This window comes from Heloderma suspectum, chromosome 2 (assembly GCF_057233095.1).
Source record: "Heloderma suspectum isolate Gila_16-S chromosome 2, 16-S_ref, whole genome shotgun sequence".
NCBI classification, from domain to species: Eukaryota; Metazoa; Chordata; class Lepidosauria; order Squamata; family Helodermatidae; genus Heloderma; species Heloderma suspectum.
In genome coordinates this window covers 387,442,182-387,469,070 of record NC_139459.1, presented here as the reverse complement: position 1 = coordinate 387,469,070, position 26,889 = coordinate 387,442,182, and positions in this window count along the sequence as shown.

Genomic DNA, 26,889 nt, shown 5'->3' with positions numbered 1-26,889 from the left:
GGGTTGTGAGCACTGTGACGCCTTCCTTTTCAAGTGTGAATTTTCAACTCTTTGCTGGCATGGAAGAAAGTTTTAACTACCACCACCCTTGGTTCCCATTCTCATCTGCAACATTGTCACCGATGGCTCCATTCTGGGCAAGAAATTCCTGAAGGACGTTCGCAAGGACAGCAGTACTCTAGGCTTTGCTTCCTGGCATGCACCCCTCAAGATTGCACAGCCACAAGCTCCCAATACATTTATGTTCAGAGTGCAAGGGTCACTTTGCCGTCCAATGAGCACTGTGCAGTCAGATGCACCTCCAAGCTATGGCGAGCTGTACATCCTTGACACCGATGAGGGCACTGTGGCTCAACAGCACACTGGGCTGCACCTTGCTGGAGTCACTTACTAACCTGCTATCAATGTTTACCCATGCGCTACTGAGAACTGGCAGGTCAGTGAAGTCCTTGAGCATGAGATCTCTGCTGCATTTGCTATACCTATGGACGTATCATTGTGCTTCCACTACGATGGCAGAATGATGACGTTTCTGGCTCAGTCTGTAAGATCTAATGTTCCCCGTGTCTCTGAAATTGCTTCTGTGTTCTTAGCTTTGATGGCTTTCCTCTGGCTGATGGTTGTCTGCCTACACCTCTCTTCTGCCATGGACAATGCTATGTTGTCATGAGTCACATACACTCATTGGTAAACCTTAAGAATCAAATGACTGAAGGACCAGAACAAGGACGTTACAGGCGCATCCCTGGAGTTGACACCAAGAACACAGTATTTAAGGAAGTTTTGAAAAGATCAAAGATGTAACACTTGGAATGTTTCAAATAATAAAGTTAGTTACCTTAAACTTATCTTTACATTTCATTTTTCTCTGCTAACTGGGGTCATAACTAACTAATTTGTTGAATAGAATTTAGTTATTCCCGAACAAGATGATGCACAGTTCTGATGAGCTCACTGGAAGTACTAATAGGGGGAGATCCTTCCGTTGTATGGCAACCACCATTCGTTCTTTGATCACCGGTAATCCTGGCTGGGAAACTCCCCCAAGTAGTGTGCACCTTCATGCGCATAAGGAATGGGGAAGATGTGGCCCTCCTGATGTTTTCGGACTGTAACGCCCATCATTTTCCCCCATGGGCTAGGCCAGTTTGGGCTGCTGAACATGCAGTCCACTCCAGTCCACTGCTATCTGGAGGACCACACGTTCTCAAACACTGGTACACATCCTCAGAGATTTTCCTGATCTTGGCTCTTTTGTGTGAGTTTTTTGAATACAGGCCAGTGCGGGCTCACCTTTCCCCCTTGCCAACCAGAAGATGGAGCTGCCTGTGTGACTTCTCACAAACATGTTTTTCCCCAGTTCTGCAGCTCGCCTCGAGGCACTCAGAGAACCATGAAGTTGCAACTGTGAAGCTTCCCCTGATCATTATCAAAAACATAGTGATCTATTCTGAGTCTTGCCAAAGCTCAAGAGATGTTTTGCTTTCTGTTTTCCTTGGAGACCAATGATGAAAACATCAGAATGTAAGGCAGCTCCAGGAACCCTCTTGCATTCACTGTGCCTGAAAAGCTTGGTGCATAAAAGATCTCCTGTGCTCCCGACAGCCTGGGCTCAGATTTCGGACAGGCTGAGATGACCATGCTGTGGTACAGTTTAGTACACTGCTTCCCTCTGCTGCCTCCGGTTCAGAATTTGATGTTGTTGTAAAGACACTGCAGCCTCGATCTCGCAAGACTTTTCTCACGTCTCCTGATTAGCTGGCTGTTGAGGTGAAAGGAAACTCAGAAAGCAGGAACAGCAGGAGGGAGGCAGAGCCAGAATGATATCATTGCTGCTGCTGCTGTTGCTCCTGCTTCCTTATGCGGCTGGTCAACTGCAGGAGACAGACTGCCTGAGGACTCAGAAGAAAGAGCAAGAGTTGGGGTCCTATTATTACCAGCCAGGAGACTACCTCATCAGTGGAGTCCTGTCTTCACAGTATTTCTATTGCAACACACCATACGTTTTCTCTGAGTCCCCTTTAACAAGGGTTGTCACGTAAGTGATGCTGATGATGTACTGCTTCCAAACCCACACTCCGGTTGTCCCCATTTACGGGAGACTGTCCATCTTTTCTGGTATCTCTGGTCATCCCTGATAAATTGCTCTCCTGACTTTTGCCACTCTGTCCTTTTTGAAGAAGAATTCGGAGCTTCATTAAAGTGAAAGCATCATTTAGTTCAGTACGCTCATGTATGACTGGATCCATGGGGTTCCCTTGCATGGTTTCAGCCAAAAGAACCAGCAGCCTCTTTGATAGTAAATGTTGTGCTAAGACACAGGCTGCAGCTGGGGAGGTTCTTTCTTGGGAGTGGTCCAAATGCAAATGTCCGCACAGACGTTCCCTGTATGGAATAATTACAGGGCCATAGTTCTAAGGCTGAGCATCTTTGTTCCTCCTCCACCACAGTATGTTACTGTAAATCCTACTGCACTCAGAGGGATTTACCTCTGAAGAAACTATGTGTGTGTGTGTGTGTGTGTGTGTGTGTGTAATGGGCATTAGACCCATTCAAGAAAAAACACAAGAGATAATATCAGTACACAGGGATGCAGTTTCTTCAGTTTAGCTCATACAATCAGCTGAGTGCTCATACGCATGATGATTAGAAAATTATTAGCCACCTCTTCGTTGAGATAGCTGACTTTTCCAAGGCAGTGAATGACCAATCTTTCCTCAGAATGCCCCTTGGAATTAGTCAGCAGAGCATACAGCATATGTCCTCTCAAATCAGAATAAAAATTACAATGAAAGAGTCCTTGGGTCAGAGTTGCAGGGACTCCTGCCTTACACAGACACAATCGGCTTTGGAATGGAGTTTCCCAAAACCTCCCCTGAAATGCTGCCGCTGGTCAAAGATTATGTCTTGCATGAATGAATCCTTCATGGCCCTGTTTATTCTGACGAGATATCAAAGAAGAGGGTGAAGTACCAGAAGTAGAGGAGAGTAGTTCCTGTCATTCAGTATCATCAAGTCTCTGAATCAAGACTGCAGAAGCCTGGGGTTGCTCCTGCGTTAGAAGAGATTCAAACCAAACACCAGTTTAGTCATTTTGTGTTCTGTGCATAGATTCCCTATAATGTAGAAAAGGCTTCTGGGATGGCAGTGAACCAAACCCCTTGGTTATCTTTTTGGTGATCTGTTCATTTAGGTTATAAGAGATAGGAGAATTAAGAATCTGTATAATGTGTCTCCAAATTTTGTCCATCTATATCCATGTATATCAAATATACGGTGGCAGATCATCGGCACCGAGCTACACCTCTTGGATTATTAATATGTAGATCTCTTCTTTTTCCCCCACTCCTCCCCCTGAATATAACGTGGCTTAAGACTATTAACATCCTTCATGCTATTAAGGACAAGTTAATATGCCAGACTGGCTGAGTGGCTGGTGTGGAAATTCTTTTCTATTTGAATGCCGTCTGAAAATGGAGTAAAAACCTTGAAATGCCTTATAGCTTTCTGAGGCATTGTATATTCTACACCTTCTTCCTTCCTAAGAGGACAAACCATTTTCCAAGAGACACTGTACAAACAGAAGAAATGATCCTCCAAAGTAGCCCAAGTAACTCAAGTTGGAAAAAAAATCCAGACAAAATCTGTCAAACTGCAGGAGCTCGCCTATCAAAATTTAACCTCCTAGAAAACAGCAATTTCTGACCAGTTCTACTTCAAAATTGCCACAGGCCATCCTCAAATACACTTCTCCTCCACTGTGAATATTCAGACTGGTCTGTTGAGCCATTTTCTCAATATAAGAAATAGAATCTACCCCCTACACCCTCTGGTTATAAGAGAATATGATACCCCAGTTTTCTCCTCCACAACTGGGATGCCACAGGAGAAAAGGCCCTTGTCATAGTAGCCACCCACCTTGCTTCCTTTGGCGGAGGCTTCTGAAGTCAGAATGCGAAAGCTGATCTCAGGGTCTGGGCAAGGGTAGATGGGAGGATACGATCCTTCAGTTAGCAAGGGTGGGTGCTGGGGGGGCAGATTGAGCATTCGGGGGCACCAAGCTGAGCTGAGGGGCTGTGTTTTTTGAATATCCTGTCTGCAGTGAGCTAAGATGGCAAAAGCAAGTGTCTGTAACCCTCCTTTTAAGGTTCTACAGGTTGTGTGACTACCGACTGGAAAAATGGTGATCCTTCCAGAAGCGTTAACGAGTGCTTCATTTATAGTTTCCACTTTGATGTTATTTCCAGTGAGTAAAAGTGAGTGGGAGACAGCTTTTCTTTGAGGCGACTTTCCCGAGCCCTTAACACTTCAAATACTGTATACACTATAAGGTCTATGTAGGTAATAATAAAAAACATGGTTATTTTTATTTATACATACTGAAACAGCATGGATAAGAGGGAACAGTTAATCTATGACATCCCCTCCCCATATTACTCACTTTTAAGTCTTTATGGGTGATATTCAGTAGTAAAAGCTTGCAAAGCTAAAAGAGAAGTGATTTAAGGATCATTTTGGGGAAAGGAGAGAGTGAAGCTGAACTCAAACCATAAGTGAAATCCCTTGAAACATATAGAACTATAAAGGCAGGAAGAAGGAGACCTGTGGACCCGTGCAGGCCTATGCCCACATGGGTGCACACAGAAGACCTGAAGTTAGCATTTCTTCAAAGCATTTACTTACTTTTAAATATGCCAGCCTACTTTACCATCATTTGATTGGTCAGTACATACCCACTACATGTCCCTCCGGACATTTTTCAAAGGGATGTCAGAGAATTTCGCCACAAATCTCGGGGAGGCTTAATGCCAGCGCATTCGGCCCCCCGAAATCAGTGGCGAAATGGTCTGCCCCCTCGCCCCCCCTGGGACAGGACTTACCTTTGGCGAATCTCCCTGGTGGCAGCGGCTCCGGCCACGGTTCGGCAGCTGTTTGGAGGCGGCAGACGCCAGTCTTCCGACCGGCAGCTGCCGCCGCCATTTCCACTAAAAAAAAGCTAAAAAAGTGAAAGGCCATGTGAAGATTTATGTAGCCTATCACAGCTAGGTTTTTAAAAAATACAGTGATAGGCTACGCAAATGTTTACGTAGACTATTACGGCTGAGTGAAAAACAAAAACAAAAAACCGCGCGTACACGGTTTTCCACCATCCCCACTACTTGAGGGATAGGAAAGCAACAATGTTTTATACTTAAAACAAAAAAAGTTTTGTTTTTTCTCCACAAACTCAGATCCAAAAAACGTTGTTGGTACAAACTCTCAAAGTCGCTCTGGACAGAGAGAGGGGTTTGTTCGTTTGCTTGCTTGCTTTTTCTCTTTATCCTGCTGTTTCTCTCCCCATAGTTCACCAATAGACCTGGAAATTTCATGGAATGTAAACTCAACACTTCTTCTAGCACCTGTAATTTTCAAAAACATTGGTGAAACCATTCTGAATGATACCCCACGCCTATTAGGATTCTACATGACAGAATGATTGTTTTTACTGATAAGCCTTAACAAAAGAGACGTGTGTGTGTGTGTGTGTGTGTGTGTGTCTGTCTGTGTGTGTGTGAGAGAGAGAGAGAGAGAGATGGAGAGAGAGAGGGAGAGGGAGAGGGAGAGAGCGACCAAATAAGGAACACGAATGGCGCCTCCCTATGGGGGCCGCCATTTGCGGACGCGCTTTTTTTTTTTTTTTTTTAAGTCACCCGTGATAGGCTATGTGACGATTAACGTAGCCTATCACGGGGAATTTTTTTTTTTACTTTTCTTTTGAAGTTCGCGGCCGGGGAGACGGGGCGCTTCTCCCTGGCCTGAATTTCGGCCGGGGGCGAGGCGGGAAGACAACCCCCGCTCACATGAACTTCGGGTGGAGAAGCGAAGCGCCTCCCCCCCACCGCGAAAAAAGCTGCGGGACAAGGTAAGTCCACTTTGTACATCCCTAGTAAATGGATATTGAATTACCTTGCAACACAGGTAAGGTTGCTGCTCCCTATGAATGTCCAAAGCATTATGTGATGATCGGCTCTGTTGGAATTGAAAAAGCATGAAAAAGAATTTGAGGGTATAAAAGAAAGAAACTGAGATTTGTTTTCATTCAATGGAGAACGACAGCACAAGGCATTGCATTTAATTTTTGTTTATTTTTTGCAGTTTCCATGCTACAAGGCACTGGCACATCCTGTATTTCATCTTTGCCATTCAGGAGATCAACCGGAACCCCAGGCTCTTACCCAACATCACCCTGGGCTACAACATCTACAAGTCCTTCTTCGACGGAAGAGCCACCTCCTACGCCATGCTGCAGCTCCTTGCTGGGGGTGAAAGCAACATGCCACACTACAGCTGCGGGAGGAAGAATCACCTGCTGGCCATCCTTGAAGGGGCTGAATCAGACCTCTCCCTCCACATTTCCTCCATGTCAAGCATCTACAAGATCCCACAGGTGTGAATGGGGAGCGGACAGGAGGCCAGGTGCATAGAAAGGAGAGCTGAGCACTGCTTGGGCTCAGCTCTCGCTCCTCAGTCCCTGCGCCTCCTGATCATAATGGTTCTCTGGAGTGTGTGTTGGAGGTGAGTCATGGCAGTGGTGGAGCTCTGGGATGGGAGGCCAGGCATCCTTGGAGGCAGGGATGGCAGGAGACCATGGAAGCTGTACTAGACATAGCCTATCACGGCAAAAAAACAGGAACGCAAAGGGCGGCCACCATAGCCACCATCATTTGCATCCGCAGGCTCTGTATGCCTGCGAATGCACCTGGCTGGTGGCTCTGCTGAGTCGCCGCAGAGCAAAGACAGCTGTGTTAGGATTTCCATACCTCCCTCCCACTGGAAATCCTCTTCAAAAACTTAAGTGACTTTCGTACATCCCTACCGACAACTGCCGAGCTCCTGAATTCTGAACTATCACCAGCTTTCAGAGGAGCCTTGAGGGCAGCCCCACATAGAGTGCATGGCAGTAATCCAGTCTTTAGGTTATTAGCACCTGTACCATGGTGAACAAGCTACCCCATCCAGGAGAGGCCGTAGCTGGCAAACCGGCTGACGTTGGCAAAAGACACTCCAAGCTGCATGGGCCTCGTGGGCCTGCAGGGACGATGGATGTAGGACTTCCTCCAGATTACAAACCTGATTTCTGAAGGGGAGTGCAGCCCAATCCAGAAGAGGTAATGGCCCTATCTCCTAGACTGGGGAACCAGTGACCCACAGGGCTTCCATCCTCTTCCAAATCCCCTCATGACTACTCCCAGTGAATTCATACAGATGTTGAGCAATATTGGGGACAAGATGGTGCCCTGTGGAACCCTGTAACTCAACTGCCAAGAGGTCAAGAAATGGACACCCAACATTACTCCCTCAAATCAGCCCCATAGTTTGAGTGAAACCATGGTAAGCCACGTCTTCCGCTGCCCTTCGCACAGCGTCGATCCAGCAGGAGCCATGGTCCATGGTACCCAAAGCCGATGAGACCTGGAGCAGAATTAGCAGAGTGGCATTCCCCCTGTCCCTCTCTTGATATAGATCATCCAGCAGAGCAACCAAGGCTGATTCGGTCCTGTAACCAGGTCAAAACACAAAGTGGGTTTCTTTGGTTCTCATGAGGCCCCTTGATTGCTTTAATTCTTGAATAAGGCTCCTGTGTGCTCCCCAAACAGAATCTAGAACATAGTTGGGGGCGAGGGGAAATCTACCCTTTTCAGTTTCCTCACGCAAGGCAGCGAGCAGGTCTAACCTCCATTGACTGGTTCCTGAAGTGTATCACTCTACAGTGTTTTGAATGCGTGTACAGGACCTCAATGTTCCTCTTGGGCTGCACCACAAATGAAGCTTGAGATATTTTTGCACTCCCTGTCCACATATTCTGCCTCATACTGACAGGCATTGATTTAGATACTATTCATTCATTCATTCATTCATTCATTTCATTTATATCTTGCCTTTTTTCCTTTTTATGGAACCCAACGCGGGGCACATAATCATCCTTCTATTTTAGCCAAAATTATTTGACCTTCATCCAGAAAACAAACTGATACTAAACTACCGTCTCTGACTTTACTTTGCTCCCTAGATCAGTAATGGCATTGCTACTCTTGTTTCTAATGACAGAAGTCAGTTCCCTTTTGTCTACCGCATGGCCCCGAAGGAAGAAACCCAGTACCCGGGGATCGTCCAGCTGCTCCTGTTCTTCCGATGGACGTGGGTCGGTCTCTTTGCTCCAGACACTGAGAATGGGGAGAGGTTCCTAGGTGCCTTGACACCCCTGATGATCAGAAGTGGAATTTGTGTTGCTTTCTCCAAAAGACTACGACGACATTTCTTAAATTACATATTGCAGATCGACCTTTCTTTCTTGGGGAAAGAAGTGAAGGTAATTGTTTACTATGCGGACTCCCACTATGGCTTCTATCCATTGACGTTTATACAAAGAACACTCGAAAAGAACCCAACTGAGGCAAAACTCTGGATCACACCAGCTTTTCAGGACATTAACATCAACTTGTCTCTTCCACCTTCTAAATTCCATTTCATCCACGGTTCTTTGTCCTTCATAATGAAGACTAAAATTATGACAAGATATGATTACTATGAGCCATTCTCCTCTTCTCTGGAACTGTTTTGGGATGAAACTTTTAAGTGTTTCAGTTCAATGCATGTTTTGTCGATGAAAATGTGGACAGGTTGCAGAGAGAAAGAGAAACAGGCGACGCTGCCCCAGAAGGAGATTGAGAGAGCCCTGTCTCAGGACAGCTACGTAACTTATAGCAGCATCCAAGCTGTGGCCCATGCCTTACATGCTGCATATTCATCCCGACCTAAGCGGATGTTGTTGGTGGGTGATGGAGAAAGCCGGGAACATCAAAGGCTGCAGCCCTGGCAGGTATCCCCTTTTCCTTTGGCAACACCTCTATAAAGGTGCATGATGAAGATGACCAAACGTGGGTTAGAGCAGATAATTGTTCCCTCTGCATGGCCGTGCAGACAGGCAGTAGACCCTGTTTTCTGCCACCGTTATGTGCTCAAGTAGCTTCCCTCCTCCAAAAATCCCTTACAAATGAAGCCCCAGGCCCATTGAGAACCAGTTGTTGTTGTTTTCTGAAGCACCACCAGGATACAATCTCTTGACTTTGCAGTCAACTTAATGTTTTTGTTGTAGAAGACCCATTGGGATCCATTTCTCTGGTCGTGGTCTTATGAAGTGCACAGGGAGTTTGCAGCAATGTGCCCCCTCTTACATGTCCTCTGAATATCAGCTAGCTGTGGGGGATGGGGTATGACCAGGTGGGTGCAGCCTGTGGTAAATAGGGATGCCACAAGCACCCACCTTCATCTGGGAGGCCAGCAGACTCCCCCCACCCAGGCCCTTTGACTCTGCTCGCCTGGCCATGTGGCACTGACAGTAGGGGAGTACGAAACCCTGCTTACCTGGCTCCGCTGGGTTCCACAGGTGGGGAGAGGCAATCTGTTTCTCCCCACGGAATCCTCAACGGGGGCGAGGTGATCCATTCCTTCCCCTGGAATCCTGCCCGGTTGGCTCCGCTCTGCGGCCAGGCTGCAAAGCCACCAGCCATGAAAACCCACAGTGGGGCCTCCAGCGGGAGGGGGGCGGGGGGCCGTTCTGCCACTGACTTCAGGGGGCCAAATGCGCTGGCATTTGGCCTCCCAAGATCCGTGGCGGAAATTTCATACATCCCTAGGATGGTTTGCTTGCTGGGCCCATGTGTGCTGAGGACTCCAGCAGTTAACCCCTGTGGAGGTGGGTGGGGCAGCTCGCTTGGAATACCTTGAGAGGCAAGCTGGGAGGCTGGGTGGGGGGCCTTTGGACCTCCCCCATGCCTTGGACAGAGGTGAGTCCATCCATCCCTAGTGGAGAATGCATCCCGATGTGAGGGGGTAGTGCCTGCTGTTCCTAAGGGAGCAGTAGTGTGACCATTTATTTGGAAACATTGTCTGGACTCTCTGGTTTTGGATAAGGCTGTGCACATCTTCGGACGGAATCCCGAATAACTAAGCAAAGTGGGCTGCTTTGGAGGTGCCTTGTCATGATCCAAAGTGGATCATAACAGCGCCAAGGCACCCCAAAGCGAAGTAGCTCATCGCCAAGGCTCCTCAGTTCCACTTGGATCTTCAGAGGCATTCTGATGCCTTCTGAAGCACAGACAGCCCATCCCCAAATGGTAGCAACTTGCAAAAGATATGGGAGGGGGAGAGGAGGGGGAGGCGGGAGGGGGAAATGGTGAGCCTTGGTGAATGGCATTTCCAATTGCCAAATAAGGGCAGAGTTTAACCCAGCAGTCTCCAAACAGTGACAGTGGTGGAGGAGGGGAGCAGAATTGGAGTGGACTCATTGGAGACTTCAGTCTGCTTTCATTTCAGTGTGTGTGTGTGTGAGAGAGAGAGAGAGAGAGATTGAGAGAGAGAGAGAGAGAGATTTGGAGAGAGATTTGGAGAGAGATTTGGAGAGAGAGGGGGAGAGAGAGAGGGAGAGGGAGAGAGTGAGCACTGATTAGTTGGTGGTTTTGATTTAAGGCGTTTTGTGCATACATGGTGTGCGTGCTTGTACTTTCTTCTTCCTTCCAAATCCAACTTTTCTTTTCTTTTCTTTTCTTTTCTTTTCTTTAATGTTCTTTCTTTCTTTCTTTCTTTCTTTCTTTCGTAGATCCTTTATTTGAAAAACCAAACACTCAAAAAGTAAGGAGTTTGAGTTTCCCTCTTTCTGTTCCTGGTTCTTTGTATCTCCCCTTCCCCTCCCACCATAGGTTTTACACTACATTCTTTTATTGACTCTTTATTTTAAAAAGGAGAAATACAATAAAAGCTACTTTCCTTTTCCTTCCCTTGCCTCTTTCTTTCACTTCCACGACACCCTTCTCAATTTCTTTGCCCTTACTTTCATTCTGTCTAGATTTTTCACACACACACACACACACACACACACACAACTCTCCTGTCCTTTTTCTTCGCTCTCCTACACCTGCCCCCCTCATCCTTTCCCATGTTCCTTCCTTTCCCATGTTCCTTCCTTTCCCATTTTTGATCACATTTCCCTTAAACAACAGCAAGAACAGCAACAGTTAAAAACCACGTTGTCTTCTGTTGTCCTCCTGCCTTGCTTGTAGGTAGTCCAGCATTTGCTTTTCTTTTGATCCTCTCTCTCTCCTTGTGTGTTCGTTTTTGTGTTTGTGTTTGTGTTGTGCTCAACCAAGCAGTGTGTGTCACAGTACGACACAGTCCACATTTCAAAAAGCAGTAGGCAAAGCACTAAACACACATTAACCTCTATTATTTGAATAACTGAAAACCACCCTGTGTTGCAAAGCAAGCAAGCCCAATATGGGGCAGCTTCAGCGCCTTGTTGGCAGGTGGACGAGGTGGGGCTGTGATTAGCAGTCCTGGTCGGCGGTCAGGCTCTCCCCCGGTCCAGATCGTGAGTGCTGGTGTAGTGGGGCAGCTGAATGTGGAGGCAAGATGCAGTGCTTAGAGGTCAATGTCTGAGGAGGCACTTCACAGCAACCGACAGCAGAGATCAGGGACAGTGACCTCCTCCACTCCAACGACTAACTTCTCGGATTATTATCCCTCCTGAGTTTGGTTTGTAATTCTGAGAAAAGCACATTTTAGCAGTGCCTAGTGCAACAACTCCTTTGCCGGACTGTCTGAAATTTGGCAGGTGGAATCACCTCCATGGGGGATGGCAGGTTCCCAAATTTCATGTGTTTAGCACAAAAACGGTAAACCTGACAGACATTTCTATTTTTCAATGCCAGTCAATGAGAACATGTCATATCAGAATGATTCAGATATCCAAATCTAGCTTTGGATTGGGGTCTGAAGAGAAGCGGAGGGGTCAGAATCAGCCTGAAGCAAAGCAGGGCTGCTTCAGATGGTCCAAAGTCACATCCAAACCGTAACGGGGACTCTGTTCACAGCCCTGGTTTTGGATAACTGCTGCCAGCCCTAATACCCCCCTTTGGCTAGTGGTCTCAAGAGGGAGGGCGGTGGCAGCCCAGCTGCAGTTCCTGATTGTCTAGCCCCTTTCCATTTGGATTCCCTCTCTGGTTATGTGACTGAATCAGTCTTGGTCTCAGGAAGGATGACCATTAAAAGAAACAAGGGGAAATCCACGCTGCTGATTCTACTCAATCTCACATCTCCTTTGACATGTCTGTTTCTTGTTTCCCACCTGAGCAGTGCAGAGGAAGCTGCTCCAGCTGGTCTAGGGACTATGCAAGGAAGCCAGCTCCCAAAGAGTGAGATATCAGAGGGAGTGAACAGGGAGAGAAAGCAGGAGTTTGCCAGGGGAGTTCGGCAGGGGAGGTCAAGGGGGAGGCAGCTAATGATGGGGTTTTTTATTTGTTTTTTTAATCATTTCCTTGTAACACACACTTCCATACCAGTGGGGCTGTGTTTTTCACTTCCAGTGAATAGAGGACGAAGCACAGGCTATTCCAGTACAATCAGAAAGCGAGAAACATAAAGCTAGAAGAGCAACAGCAAGCTGAGGCAGAATGGGAAACTGCTGAGGTGAGGAAAAATGAAGTAAAGGATAATCCTTCGAAAAGCATGACAATTAGTAGAAGAACAACTAGAAGCCACTCTAGACTAGTGGAAGCATTGGAACTACAGAATCATTTCCAGGTACTTGAGGATGAGACTGGACGACAATGTGCAGAGGAAGAATTACAGGGGACCCCGCATGAGAGCAAGCAAGAGGCTGAAGGTCAGTCAAACAGAGGCGATGAAAGCAAGGCTTACAACAGGAAGAAGAGATGACTGGTAGTAGCGGCAGACTCCTTGCTGTTTGGGATCGCAACCTAAGTATGTCGTGAAGACCCATGGATTCACCAGGTAAGCTGTCTCCCAGGAGGATGGCCTAGAGATGTGTCTGAAGGGTTCCCAATGTTCATAAAGCCCAATGACAGGTATCCCTTTCTTCTCATCTATGTGGGAACAAATGACACTGACAAGCAGAGCTACAAAGAACTCACATCAGACGTTCATGCTTTGGGAAGGAAACTCAAGAACTTTGAGGCCCAGGTAGTTTTCTCATCCATCCTTCCAGTAGTTGGAAGAGGGATAAAAAGGGAAAGAAAAATACTCCAGGTGAATGACTGGCTATGAAGGTGGTGCTGGCATGAGAAATTTGGAGGCCAAGATGGTGGGCTACATTTCCTGGAAAATGGACCCGTGGCAAGGGTCCATCAGGTGGATCCACAGTTGGCTACAGAATCGGACTCAAGGAGTGCTTATCAATGGGACCTTCTCAAACTGGGGAGAGGTATCAAGCGAGGTACCACAGCGCTCAGTCCTGGGCCAAGTGCTCTTCCACATTTTTATTAATGAGTTGGATGACGAGATGCAGGGAATGCTGATCAAATCTGCAGATGACACAAAATTGGGCAGGATAGCTAATACCATGGAAGAAGTTAGAGAATTCAAAGTGATCTTGAGAGGGCAGAAAACAACAGAATGAAATTTAGTAGGGATAAATGCCAAGTTCTGCACCAAGGAAAAAGAACCCAAATGCACAGTTACAAGGTGGGGAATATTTGGCTCCAAAGGGCAACAAGCAAGAAGGATCATGGAATTGTTGTTGATCACAACCTGAATCTGAGACTTCCAAATCACATGAAGTACAAGTTGCCCTCTACTCAGCACTGGTTAGGCCTCATCTGGAGTGCTGTGTCCAGTTCTGGGCACCACACTTTAAGAAGGATGCAGACAAACTGGAGAGGGTTCAGAGGAGGGCAGGAAAGATCATTGGGCAATTGGAAACAAAGCCCTAATAGGAGTGGCTGAAAGAACTGGGCATCTTTAGGCTTGGGAAGAGAAGACTGAGGGGAGATAAAACAGTGCTCTTCAAGTACTTGAAAGGTTGTCACAGAGAGGAAGGCCAGGATCTCTTCTCGGTCTTCCCAGAATGCAGGACACGGAATCATGGGCTCAATTAACACGAAGCCAGATTCCAGCTGAACATCAGGAGAAAATTCCTGATGGTTAGAGCAATATGACAATGGAACCAATGACCTAGGGAGGTGGTGATCTCTCCCACACTGGAAGCATTGAAGATGAGGCTGGACAGCCACCTCTCAGGGACTGTGTGACTTGGATTCCTGTACTGAGCAGGGGGTTGGACACAATTTTCTTATAGCCCCCTTCCATTCCTACTATTCTATGATTCTAAGAATTTACCATCAAAGCTCATATCCTTCTGGGCCTTCTGCACTGGTGTTGGAGGCACTGAAATCCAGTTCCCCTGCTAACTGAAAGGGTGGTTTCAGAAATTAAGATTCAGTGATCATTCTTTGATCTCTGGAGCTGTGGCATCCCAGATGGTATATGACTTTGTCCACCAGTTTTGTTTTCATTTTGGTAACCATCCTCTCTCCGTTGTTATCTGGCTATCATCTTTATGTGTTTTGTGAGCATCCCATCTTCTGTGGCATGAAGCAGCTCCTGGCATTCACTCCTGGTGGCTTCTCCAGGGTCCAAAATAGCACTTGGCCATACATGAAGCCCATGGCACTTAGAGCATTACCCACAGTGGAAGAGACTCTATCCAGCAGACTCTATGGTCATGGCCTGGAAATCCTCTGGAACCTGTTGAAACCCTGGGGAGCCCTCCAGATGACACGATAAGTCACCTCGGGACCCTTAACACTTTTGCAGAGGGATGGTTAGTTGGGGTGGCTTACTAAGCACGGGGAATGTGGTTTTCTGCCCCACATGACATGCTTAGCCACCAAGGTGAACAAAGATTCCTTAACCATTATGGCTTAGCATGATGTCTGAACATGCCTGGTATTTTCATTATGAGTAGAAATGGGCAGGTTTTGTTTTAAAATCTCTGCAACTGATCAGGCATCTTTACTTTTGCCCCCTGTCCATAGATGGGATGGACTTTTGTGTATGAGGATTTTGGTCATGTGCCCAGGTGCACTTTCTACTAATGTGCACTTGCACCTCCCCCCCCCCCCGTAAAACAACAACAAAAAGTCATGCAGGTTTTCCTAATCTGTGCAACTTGGGAAAAGCCCTCTCTTAAATATGATCACTTTTGAATTGATTGTGGATCATTCTGACAACGCTAGCTGTGACTGTGAACAGCCAAAGAATGGCATTGTGAGCCCAGATGGGATGTGCATTGAACATGGACGATCACAGCTCAAAGTGATGAGGCCCAAGATATGGCCTACATTTTCCTGATTTCTAAGTCGGAGCTGTTTTCTCTATCATTCTAGCTTCACACTTCCTTACGAGACATCCAGTTTTCGAATGCTTCCATGGGCGGACTGTATCTGGATAAGACTGGGGAACTGGCAGCTGACTTTGATATCGTGAATTGGGTGATGTTTCCCAATGGATCTCGTGCTAGGGAGACTATTGGGAGTGTGGAGAGACAGGCATCTCCAGACATGAAACTCACCATTAAGCAGGAAGCCATTGCCTGGCCCGGCCATTTTAATGAGGTAGGGGAAAGGATTTGTGTCCTATTATTGGCCTTATCTCTTAAGCTCCAAGAATATCCATCCGGTCTTGCGTGTCCTATCCCCACCCCCAGCTTCAAAACCTTTATTTATTTATTTATTTATTTTATTTCTATACCGACCAATAGCCAAAGCTCTCTGTGTGGTTCACAAAAATTAAAACCAAACTTCCCGCAATAAAACAAATTTAAATATATAGAACATCCAAACCACAATATAACAATACAACCGCAATAAAACCTAGTGACAATGCAGAAATTTAAAATACAGGTTTAGAACAGCAAAGCTAAAAGTCTAGAAAGCTAAAATACTAAAATGCCTTGGAAAATAAAAAGGTCTTCAACTGGCACTGGTAGAGCTGGGTGTCATGCGCATATTGAAGGCGCACCAGCCCACACCTCCAGATGTGGAACCCCATGGCACAATTGCCATGGCGCAGAGTGGTAATCCCACAGCACCACCTTCTGGAGTTGGCCATCCATGTAGGAGCAGAACCATTGCAGTGCAGTGCCTCCAACGCCCAGCCCAGACAATGTGTGCAGAAGGATATCATAGTCAATGGCATCGAACGCTGCTGAGATGGTATCTCACTCCCCCGTCCCTCTCAAAGCAGAGGTCATCCGACTAGGTGACTGAGGCAGTTTCCATTCCAAAACCAGGCCTGAAGCCCGGATCTAGATAATTCATTTCATTCAACAGAGCCTGGAGCTGTCCTGCAACCACCTGCTCGAGCACCTTGCCCAGGAAGGGGATGTTGGCCACTGGCCTATATTTGTTAACATCCTCCAGGTTTAGCGTTTTTAGGAGTGGTCTGATTACCGCCTCTTTTAAAGTGGCCAGCACCACTCCCTCTCTCAAGGAGGAATTTACAAACTCCTGGAGCCAGCTGGACATCCCCTCCTTAATAAGCCATGAAGGGCAAGGGTCAAGCACACAAGTGGTTGATCGGACTTGGCTAGGGATGGATGGAACACTTACCTTCCATTCCATTGTGTTTCTGCTGGGGGGGTGGTGCTCCATCCCTCCCCCCGGAATCCTCGTCGGGGGGGGGAGGCGCTCCATCCCTTCCCCCTGGAATCCTGTCTGGCCGGCTCCGCTCTGTGGCCAAGCCGCGGAGCCGCCCGGAGGCTCCGGCCGCCCGCAGCAGGCCATCCATAGCCGCTGCCATTTGCGTTCCTTAGTTTTGCCATCTTAGTCTACGGCAATATTTACGTCAATTATTACGGCAAAAAGAAAGGGAACATAAATAGCTTGCTAGTGGGCTCTTACCTGTGTTCGGTCAGAGCCGGCACGAGCTTTCCTCCACCTGCTTTCTAGCCGTCTCCCCACTTGCTTCACTGCCCTCAGCTCAACTGTATACCAAGTAGGGATGTAGGAAACAACTTAGCAGTTTCATTTCATGACATCCGTGGTGGGGGGGAGGCACTTTGTCCCTCCCCCCGATATCCTTGCCGGCTGGCTCCACTCCACAACGAATCTGCGGAGCCACCAGCCGGGGCTGCCCACAGCGAAATCCGGCCGCTGCTGGCCTGCGCAGGGACGCAAATGGCGGTTGCTGTAGCAGCCGCCATTTGCATCCCTTTTTCTCACCATGATGTAATACGTAAATATGTACATAGACTGTCATGGGCTCCGCAGGGATGCATATGGGTTCCCGGAGTTAACCGAGATAGGGTGACTGGTCTCTCGGCTGTCTGCTGTGGCGGCAAATGGCGGACGTTGTACCGGCCACCATTTGCGTCCTTCCAGGCTGCCGTGATAGGGTTCCAGCTGCGGCCGGAACTCAGGAGGATTCTGGGGGAAGGGACGGAGCACCTCCCCCCCACTGCAGATGCCCCAGTGCGGAACCAGGTAAGTGTTTCGTACATCCCTAGCAGAGACAAGGGGCAGACTGTAAGAAGTAACACAATGCCAAGTTGGGGCAATACACATTGGAGCCAGAATCAAGTGAGATTTTGTGAGGAGACTCCCATCCTCCCCATCTGTTCTGGGGAGCCATAGAGGGATATTCTGAAAGCATTCTGGTTCAGGGTTGATCCCTGGAGAATTCTACATTAACAGACCTGAATCTTCCTAAAAAGCAAAGGGTTGGAGTAAAATAATGCCCCCCTTTCACACGCATCTCATGCAGTTGTAGGAAGGGTGGGTGATGACCCCACTTGCTGATAAGACCCTTCTAAGACAATTTAGCATCCATGCAATCTGAAAGAGCAAAATATCGCCCACATCTGAAGATAGGGATGTACTGAAGTCCCTTACATTTTCGCGGAAGTGATTCACGGTTGGTGGGGGGGAGCTCTGTCCCTCTCCCTGGAATCCTCGATGGGGGGGTAGCCGATCCGGTACTGCCCCTGGAATCCTGCCCGGCCAGTTTCGCTCTGCGGCGGCTCCGCAGAGCAGCCAGCCAGAGCGGTGCGCAGCCGGAGTTCCAGCCACGGACGGGCTGCTGCGGACGCAAATGGCGGCCACCATAGCCGCCGCCATTTGCGTCCAGCCAGGCTGCCATGATAGGCTACATAAGAATTTATGTAGCCTATCACTCCAGGTCAAAAAAACTCAAAACAAAACAGTGTACGCAAATGGCTGCAGCTATGGCGGCTGCCATTTGGGTTCTCTCTTTTTTGCCATTTTAGCCTACGTAAATAATTATGTAGGCTGTCACGGCGAAAAAAAGGGGAACGCAAGTAGCGTAGTGGGCACTATTTGTGTTTCTTTTTTTTTTTTACTGTAATAGCTGACGTAAATATTTACATAGGCTAAAATGGTGGGGGGGGAAAGAAACACAAATGGCACCCACTACGCAATTTGCATTCCCCTTTCCCTTGCCGTAATAGCCTACGTAAATATTTACGTAAACTAAAACAGCGAAAAATAGGGAACGCAAATGGCAGCCGCCATAGCCAACGCCATTTGCGTACACTTTTTTTTCTTGGCTTGCCATGATAGGTTACGTAAATACTTACGTAGCCTATCACAGCAGCTTCACAGGATGCAAATGGAGGCCGCTACGGCGGCCCCCATTTGCATCCGCTGCAGCCCGTCCACGGCCGGACCGCTGGCTGCCGATGGCCCTGGCCGGCAGCTCCACAGAGCCGCCGTGGAGGGGATCCGGGCGACGGAGGATTCCGGGGGGAGGGACGGACCGCCTCCCCCCCAGCACGAATCGAAGCTGCAAAAAGGTAAGTGACTTTTTTACATCCCTACTATCTCCCCTATCCCATTTATATAGCATATAATCTGGCTTGGATTTATTGCTTGTCCCTGGCCTCCCACCCCCAACCATTTGCAGAATGCCATCATCCTATTCAGATGGAGCAAATTGGGAGCAATAGCACAGGAAGACAGATGTTCCTCTAAACTCGAGAAGTAAAGAGGTCAGAGAGGAGGCTTGGATGTGCCAGGTGGGCCTTCCTCTGAAGGCAATGGAGAGAGGTCTGGTGACCCCTCACTTCACAACTGGGGCAGGGTGGAGAGACAGCACCACAGCTGTTTTAAAAGAGATTCCTTGCCTAACACTCAGCTTCAGAGTGCAGATTAAGGTGCTGATCCATTTGAAGCCCTCTAAGATCAGGGTAGCAAAAATTAGGGCCATGCACAGCCCACCCAACCTAATTCAGACCTCAGTTTAGAAGACTCCAATCGGCCTGAACTCACCTCACCCGCCCCTGAAGCTAGTTGACCCACTTCTCCAGTTCTGAAGCAACATCTAGAGACACGAAGCAGAAGGGGGGGAAACCCGCACTGAAAGGGACCCCCCCACTTCCAATGCCACCGCCACAGAACCCCCACTCCTTACCTGGATCTGTCGGGAGTAGGGATGGATGAAAGGGACTTATCTCGTCACGCTGCTTGCTTCGCAGTGGGGGGGAGGCGCTTCGCTTCTCCCCCCGAAGTCCAGGCGAGAGGCGGAAGCGCCCCGCTGCGCCCGGCCGAAATTCAGGCTGGGGGGATGCACCCCATCCCTCGCCGCCGAAATTCAGGCCGGCAAGGAGCGCCGCGTGTACCCGGCCGCGAAAAAAAAAGGAAAGTAAAAAAACACACACACACAACCGTGATAGGCTATGTAACGATTTGCGAAGCCTATCACGGCTAGATTTCCAAAGTCAGACGTGATAGGCACCACGTTTTGTGGTGTGGCAACATCCCTGGAAATGTTAGTCTGCCATGAGTCTCAAGCAGGAAGTCCTTTCTGTTTCAAGAGGCCTTTCTATTATTTGAATGGGATTTTCATGTTGTGATCCTTTGTGTTGAATTGTTGGTTTTTACGTAGTGCTTTTATTCATTCAATTCGATGTATTCTGTGTGTTGGTACTAGGGATGTATGATACTCCCCTTACTTGGTTCCGCTGGGTTCCGCTGGAGGTGGAGGCCCTCCTCCCAGAATCCTGGCCAGCCAGCTCTGCTCCGCGGAGCCATCTGCTGGCTGCTCCAGCAGCCGGAAATCTGGCTGCTTGCTAGCAGGGACGCAAACGGCGGTGGCTATGGCCGCCACGTTTGCTTCCCTGTAGTCAGCTGTGATAGGCTACATAAAGACTAACATAGCCTATCACGTCTTGTAAAAAAAGGGGATCCGGGGGTGGCAGGGGGGTGGCAGGCCGATCCTCCACAGATTTCGGGGGGCCGAATGCAATAGCATTTGGCCTCACCAAGATCCGTGGCGGAATTCTCTGCCATCCCTAGTTGGTACAGTGGAGACTGATAGCTCTGATTATGGCGGGGCTGTGGATCCCTTCTGGGTTTTAGTCAGAACCATCCAGAACTATACAACAGCAATCCAAGGTACTGAACTTATTTGGGGGATATAAATCCATCAGGTACCCCGCTCCTCAAAATGCCTTTCCGTCTCTAGCTGGGCCATGAGACCTCCGATCCTCCCTTTGCCTTCTGCCCTGCCACTGAAGATCAAAAGAGGAAGATGAGAGGGCCTTTCCAATGGTGGTGCCTATCCTCCCGCAAAAAGCTCATCTCCCTCCCCCATTGTTCACCGTCATTGCATGCACATGTCTTGAAGCTTGTCCTTTTATTGCTGTTGTTTGTAATTTCAGTTATTCTGGGATTGTCTTTTAGTTTATTTCATTGTCGTACCTTTTCCCCTCCAGTTAGAATATTGGCTTGAGTACATATATTGTATAGGTGGCATAAACATTTTGAAACAAACAGACCAAAAATATCCATGCCATGTTGTGATGCATAAATAGTGCTTCCCTGAAACAAAGACCTGGGATCCCTTCTCCTGCATTTAGGGTCACAAGCCCTAGAAACCCTGTTGGGTCCTGTCTAAATTGGAGGACTCATTTCCATAGGCACAAATATTCATACACTGTTTTCCTGGATGCTCCTTCTCATTGTTGCTAGACAGTGCCTCATTCCAGATGCACTGAGAGCTGTCAGCATGGATACTACAAGGAGGTCCAAGAAGGAGAGCCACCATGCTGCTATGCTTGCGCTCCATGTGCGGAAGGAACCATCTCCATTCAGGAAGGTAGGCAAGATCAGAAGAATGGGAGTTCCCTAGGGCAACTCCTTGAATATGCCGAATTGTCCTCACAGCCCTATTATACTTCTCTCTTTTTTTTCTCATAAACACCTGTAGCAAAACATTCCATGAGTAGGTAAGAGGAGAAGGCTTCTTAAATGACTGTTGCTCCTAGTGTAAATCATCATGGGAATCCCTTATGGTCATGGGCCATTCACTACTGCTCAGCCTGAAATACCTCATGATGCTAGGGATGTACGAATCCCTTACCTTGCTCTGCTGAGGGGCATCCGTGGTGGAGGAGAGATGCTCCTTCCCTCAATGGGGGGGAGGCGCTCAGCCCCTCCCCCCGGAATCTTGCCCGCCTGGCTCCGCTCAACAGCCAAGCCAGCTCCGGCCAACTCTGGCAACCAGCAACCGGACATCCAGCCGCTGGGCAGCCTGCAGGGACGCAAATGGCGGCTGTTGTAGCTGCCGCCATTTGCGTCCCTGTATTGAACCGTGACAGGCTACAAAAATATTTACGTCGCCGATCACGACAGGGGGAAAGTATCACGGCTTGAAGCGGAGGTAGCGAATGGCTGACGCAGGATTGCAGACATTCGCAAAGCAGCGCGGACAGGAGCAGGTAACTGCTCCATTTCGCACACCTTTTGAGGGGTGGGGGGGCGGGGGCTTCGTTCCGTGATGGATTTCGGGGGGCCGAATGCACTGGCATTCTTCTAGTATGATACTTTGTGGAATTGTCTGACATCCCTACATAATGCCCTTCTAGTACATAGCGTCATTTTAATGAAGACTTGTCCCATTTGACTGAATGCTAATTTTAATTGTTATTACTTGCTCTTCTACACGGTTTTATTCTTCTGGTCTGTAAATTGTTGTGATCATTGCTGTGATGTGCAGTCTCAAAAACATTTTAATTAACACATTAAATATATATACACGTTTGGAACAGATGCTAAAGACTTTTGGAACTCTGACCCCTACTTGGCTTCAGTCTATTTTTAATCTCCACCATTAATCCCATTAAGTGAGTGGAAAGAAAAGATGATGGGAGTGAATCTCTGGTGTGCAAAGCAGTGGGGAAGCTTAGTGCACACTGTTCCTGGTACAAATCATGCTCCCCCCAAAAAAACCACTCTGCTTTTTCCATGATTGGGGCAGGGCAGCATGAACAGACATGGTGGGCCTTTCTCTATTATCCACAAAGAATTGTCTGCACTGTGCTGTGATCCTGTGGTAGGAAAGCAGAGGGTCCCTGACAGAAAAGGGGATGTGAAAATGGTGCCGAAAGCTGATTCAATCTTCTGTTTTTTTTAAACCTCTTTAGTAAAACTTGATTAAAAAATAAGAAAGCTTTATCGAAGTTTCCTACTCCAGATTTCACATGTAACCAGGAGTCCTTTGAGCACCGTCTTGTGGTAGAAAGGTGGGGCATAAGTAGAGTAAATACATAAATCACAAGCCACTCAGCTACCAGGTAGCTTTACATGCCTTACAGGAATATTATGAAGATAAGAACAGGATAACCTCACAGACACTCCCTTACCCCAAACAATGTTAGGATTAATACCCTCACTTTTCCATATTTAGACCAGGTAGGGAGCTGTGTTTATTCCAAGTAAGCACATCAATCCGTCTAGATCATTCTTCTCTGTACTTATCTGATTGACAACCACTCTGTAATGCCCAGCAGAGATATTACAGTACCTTTCCTGGCCCTGCTACTACTAAGGTCCTTGCCTGGTGATGAGGCCATAGACTGGTCTGGTCACAAAACAGGTCCTCTGTGAGGGAATGTTTGTCTCTCTCCCTGCCCAACTGCACATTTTTTTCTGGAGGTACAGTTGATGTGAATCCTGCTGAACTCACTCTCCGTCTTCTCAGATGCCGACCATTGCATGAAGTGTCCGGAAGATCAGCATCCAAGCAAGGACAGAGATCAATGTGTCCCCAAGGAGATAACCTTCCTCTCCTATGAAGAACCTTTGGGTATTGTCCTGATTTCCTTTAGTCTATTCTTGTCCTTATCCACGGGCTTCGTATTAGGGATCTTCATGAAATACCAAGAAACTCCAATAATCAAGGCCAACAACCGAGACCTGTCCTACATTCTCCTCATCTTCATCATGCTTTCCTTCTTGTCCTCCTTCCTGTTCATAGGGCGGCCAAGGAAAGTGACTTGCCTTCTCCGTCAAACAGTCTTCAGCATCATCTTCTCAGTTGCCATTTCTTCGGTGTTGGCCAAAACCATCATGGTGGTGTTGGCTTTCCTGGCCACCAAACCAGGGAACAGTGTGAAGAGATTGCTGGGGAAGAGTTTTGCAAACTCCATTGTCAGTTCTTGTTCTGGTGTCCAAGTTGTCATCTGCACCATCTGGCTGGGGAGCTCTGCCCCATTCCCTGAGTCTGACATGCATTCCCAGCCTGGACAGAACATCCTGCAGTGCAACGAAGGATCTGTTGTCTTCTTTTATACTGCCCTTGGCTACATGGGCTTCTTGGCTGCCATCTGCTTCACGGTGGCTTTCCTGGCCAGGAAGCTGCCCGGGGCCTTCAATGAAGCCAAACTGATCACCTTCAGCATGCTGGTCTTCTGCAGTGTTTGGCTGTCCTTTGTGCCCTCCTACCTGAGCACCAAGGGGAAATACATGGTGGCCGTGCAGGTCTTCTCGATCTTGGCCTCCAGTGCTGGGCTGTTGGGCTGCATCTTTCTTCCCAAGTGCTACATCATTGTACTGAGACCTGATCTGAATACGAAGGAGCATATCATGTTCAAAACAAACTAGGGCATCTGATCCATAGAAGTAGAGTTGTGGGAGAATATTTGGCATAGATTTGGAGGACATACAAGTTTGGTGAGATCTGAGTTAACAGAGCCTTTTGATATGTTTATCGCTTCAGTTGCACAGTTTCGGTGTTTCCGTTACAGGAGACAGGCAAAGCTGAGCCTTGGGGCTATCTCTCTGCCAGTGACCGCCATCCACATCTGAGGTAGTGTTGAGGCTGGAACTATACCATACTGACATTGTCCAAGTAATGCCTCTGTTGAAGGTGTGGCCCTTAACAGCTGCAGTGTACCAGTATTTTGCAGCTTGCGTGCACATGGAAAGCCCTGAATACAAGACATTAAATGGATGTTTGTTACTGCCATTAGTGTATTCTGATTGCTCTGCTTGTTATGACAGTTTCATGCACTTGTTGTCATTAAGAATTATTCTCAAAGAATGCAGGAGTTTAATTCAGTACTTCCATTTCCTTGCTTCTCATTGTCATCTATGGTCGTCACACATTTACTGCACAGAAATGATGTTTTTGATTGAAGGGAATTGGTTTTTTTTGAAGGGGAGAGTCTCCCAAACAGAGAGATATTACATGGGATAGCGTTGTGCTCAGTTTTTGGTCCTGGGTGATTTAAACTTTAGATCCTGACATTCTCAGCCTGAGATTTGGGGCTGCTGCCAGTGGAGGCCGGCAGCTCTGATTTCAGTGGAGCTGTGAAACCATCCTGGGTTTCAGACAGAAACCACGTCTGGTGAAAATGTCTGCAAATGGCCAGATGTGTGCTTGTGGTCAATTTGCACAACTTCCCCAGTTCGATTTGTGCAAATACCCCTGGAGCCTGGATCATCCCCACTTTAGTTTGTGGAGGAACGTTTCACAAATCAGGAGATGGGTACAAAGTTTGGGAAATGTGCGGACATTTCACATTCAGTTGCTGCTTGATTTGCATGATTTTCCTGTTCCTGCAGAGTGAGCAGACATCATGAACAGGAAATGTGCCAAGCGGTGATACAATATTTGGAAGATCCTAGCAGTCTCGAATCTCACTCATTCACCCGTCCCTACCAAAGGCAGCCCCACATACTGGAAGTTACCGCAGCCCAAACAGGGTGTAACTTAGCATGTGTCACCTTGATCAGATCTGGGATCTCTGTAATGGGTGCAGTTGGTACTCTTGCCTCACTCCTGGCCACTGCCCAAGCCTGCATTCCTGATCCTGATCTCCAATCCCTGCCCCTTTCCAGCAGTTATTTTGTTAAAAAAACTTTGACAGCCCGGCAGAGAGACTTGTGAGTAGGGATGTTGGACTCTGTAATCTGCAAGAGAACTAAGTGAGTTCAGATTTTTCTGAACCCTACCAGCGAATGGGCTTTTCCCGTGGAGGGTGGATTCTGCAGATTTGGGAACCGTGTTTCTAACCTTCGACTGTTTTGCACTAATTAGGAGGCGTTAAAATGCATATATGGTGGGAATTTTGCCCATGCAAATTTGCAGAAGTTCAGAAACTAAGAAAAATCAGACTCTGAGGACGATGGAATAGAAGGTGCCTGACAATCCGGGAAATGAACAGGTTTTTCACTATCCCTAATTCCCTACCTGGGAGCTGGAGTGGCAATGGTCAGGCCTTTTGCAGGGTGGGGGGGGTGGAGGGGCTTCGTTCTGCCATGGATTTTGGGGGGCCGAATGCACTGGCATTCGGCCTCACCGAGATCCATGGCGGAATTCTCTGACATCCCTAATCTCCCCCTATTAGTACTTCCAGTGAGCTCATCAGAACTAGGGATGTACGGATTCTGTACCTTCCGTGCTGCTTGACTTCAGCAGTTTGTGGCCAGTGCTCCGTACCGTCATTCACAAGCCCTTGGAGTTCTCCTCTTTTTTTCTGCTCCGAAAATCAGGAAGATAAATCCGTACCGACAGCCGTAATTCTGCATAACTTCTGTAAGTAAGGCTATTTTTCATAGATATTTACGTATTTTTCCCCTGCCCTGAGACGTGCAGTAATTACTTTCAGCCGAAACCCTTCCTCCTCCTCGGGGCTTCCCAAAACAAAGCTGCCCTATGTGTGCCTGAGCGATGCACTCTTTGTTTAAAGCAATGCTGTTTGAAAGAAAGAAAGAAAGAAAGAAAGAAAGAAAGAAAGAAAGAAAGAAAGAAAGAAAGAACCTTTTAAAATGACCATGCCATTCTGGAGCTCTGCACGAGGTATTATTCTCCCTGCTAAGCTTTATATTTCCACATCCAGTGTCGTTGTTGATGTTGTGAGGCTAAAATGGAGAGGAGAACCAACCTTGTGCATGTCTACTCAGAAGTAAGGCTTATTGAGTTCAATGCGACTTACTCCTACACATGTCAGCACCCCACTTGCCCCCAGCTCAGCTTTGTATTTCCACATCCAGCTCATGATCAAACCTCCTGTTAGTTATCTCACTGACTGGGTGACTTTGGGCTGGACTCTAACTACTACACCATACTTCTGTTATGAAACTCAAGAAGAAAAAGAGACAGTATAATGGAAAGTTCTTTCTGAAGCAGTCACACTTGTACAAATGCAGCATGAAGGGAAAGATCAGCAACCTTCTCTTTGTTTGAATAAAAAGCACACTCTGCACATGCTCAGGGAATGGACAAAATGAGGAATTTGAGGAATATTAGAAGAATCATGGAATATGAAGAACGATATTCTTCCATTCTGTTTGTGCGTGCAAAATCTCCCTCAATCCAGCTGTTCCCTGGAACCCCTCCCCCCTTCACCCAAGGGTCTTCTGAGATCCTGACCTCGGGGTGCCATTCTGCAGAGGATTCCGGGACACGGACTGAAGGGAATTCGATCCCATTTCAGTCTGTGGTGGAATTCTCTGACATCCCTAATATATTCCACGCATTACTAACATGCTTAGACATCAAAAACGTATTCGTAACAGCAACCAGTAGGTGAACCATGAGTCCCAGCACAACTCATGCTGCTGGGCAGCCACTAGAGAAGGAGCTTTACACTTCAGCCTGGTTGGTTCCACCCCACCTCAATCAGCCTGCATCTGCAGGCAGCCCCTCGGCCTTTTGACAACAGCCAAGCTCTGCCCGCCTTGCATCCGTCAATATCTGAAACCAGCCCAGGCATGGGAGGCAGGCTGTGCCTTTCAGCCTGCATCCTGCGAC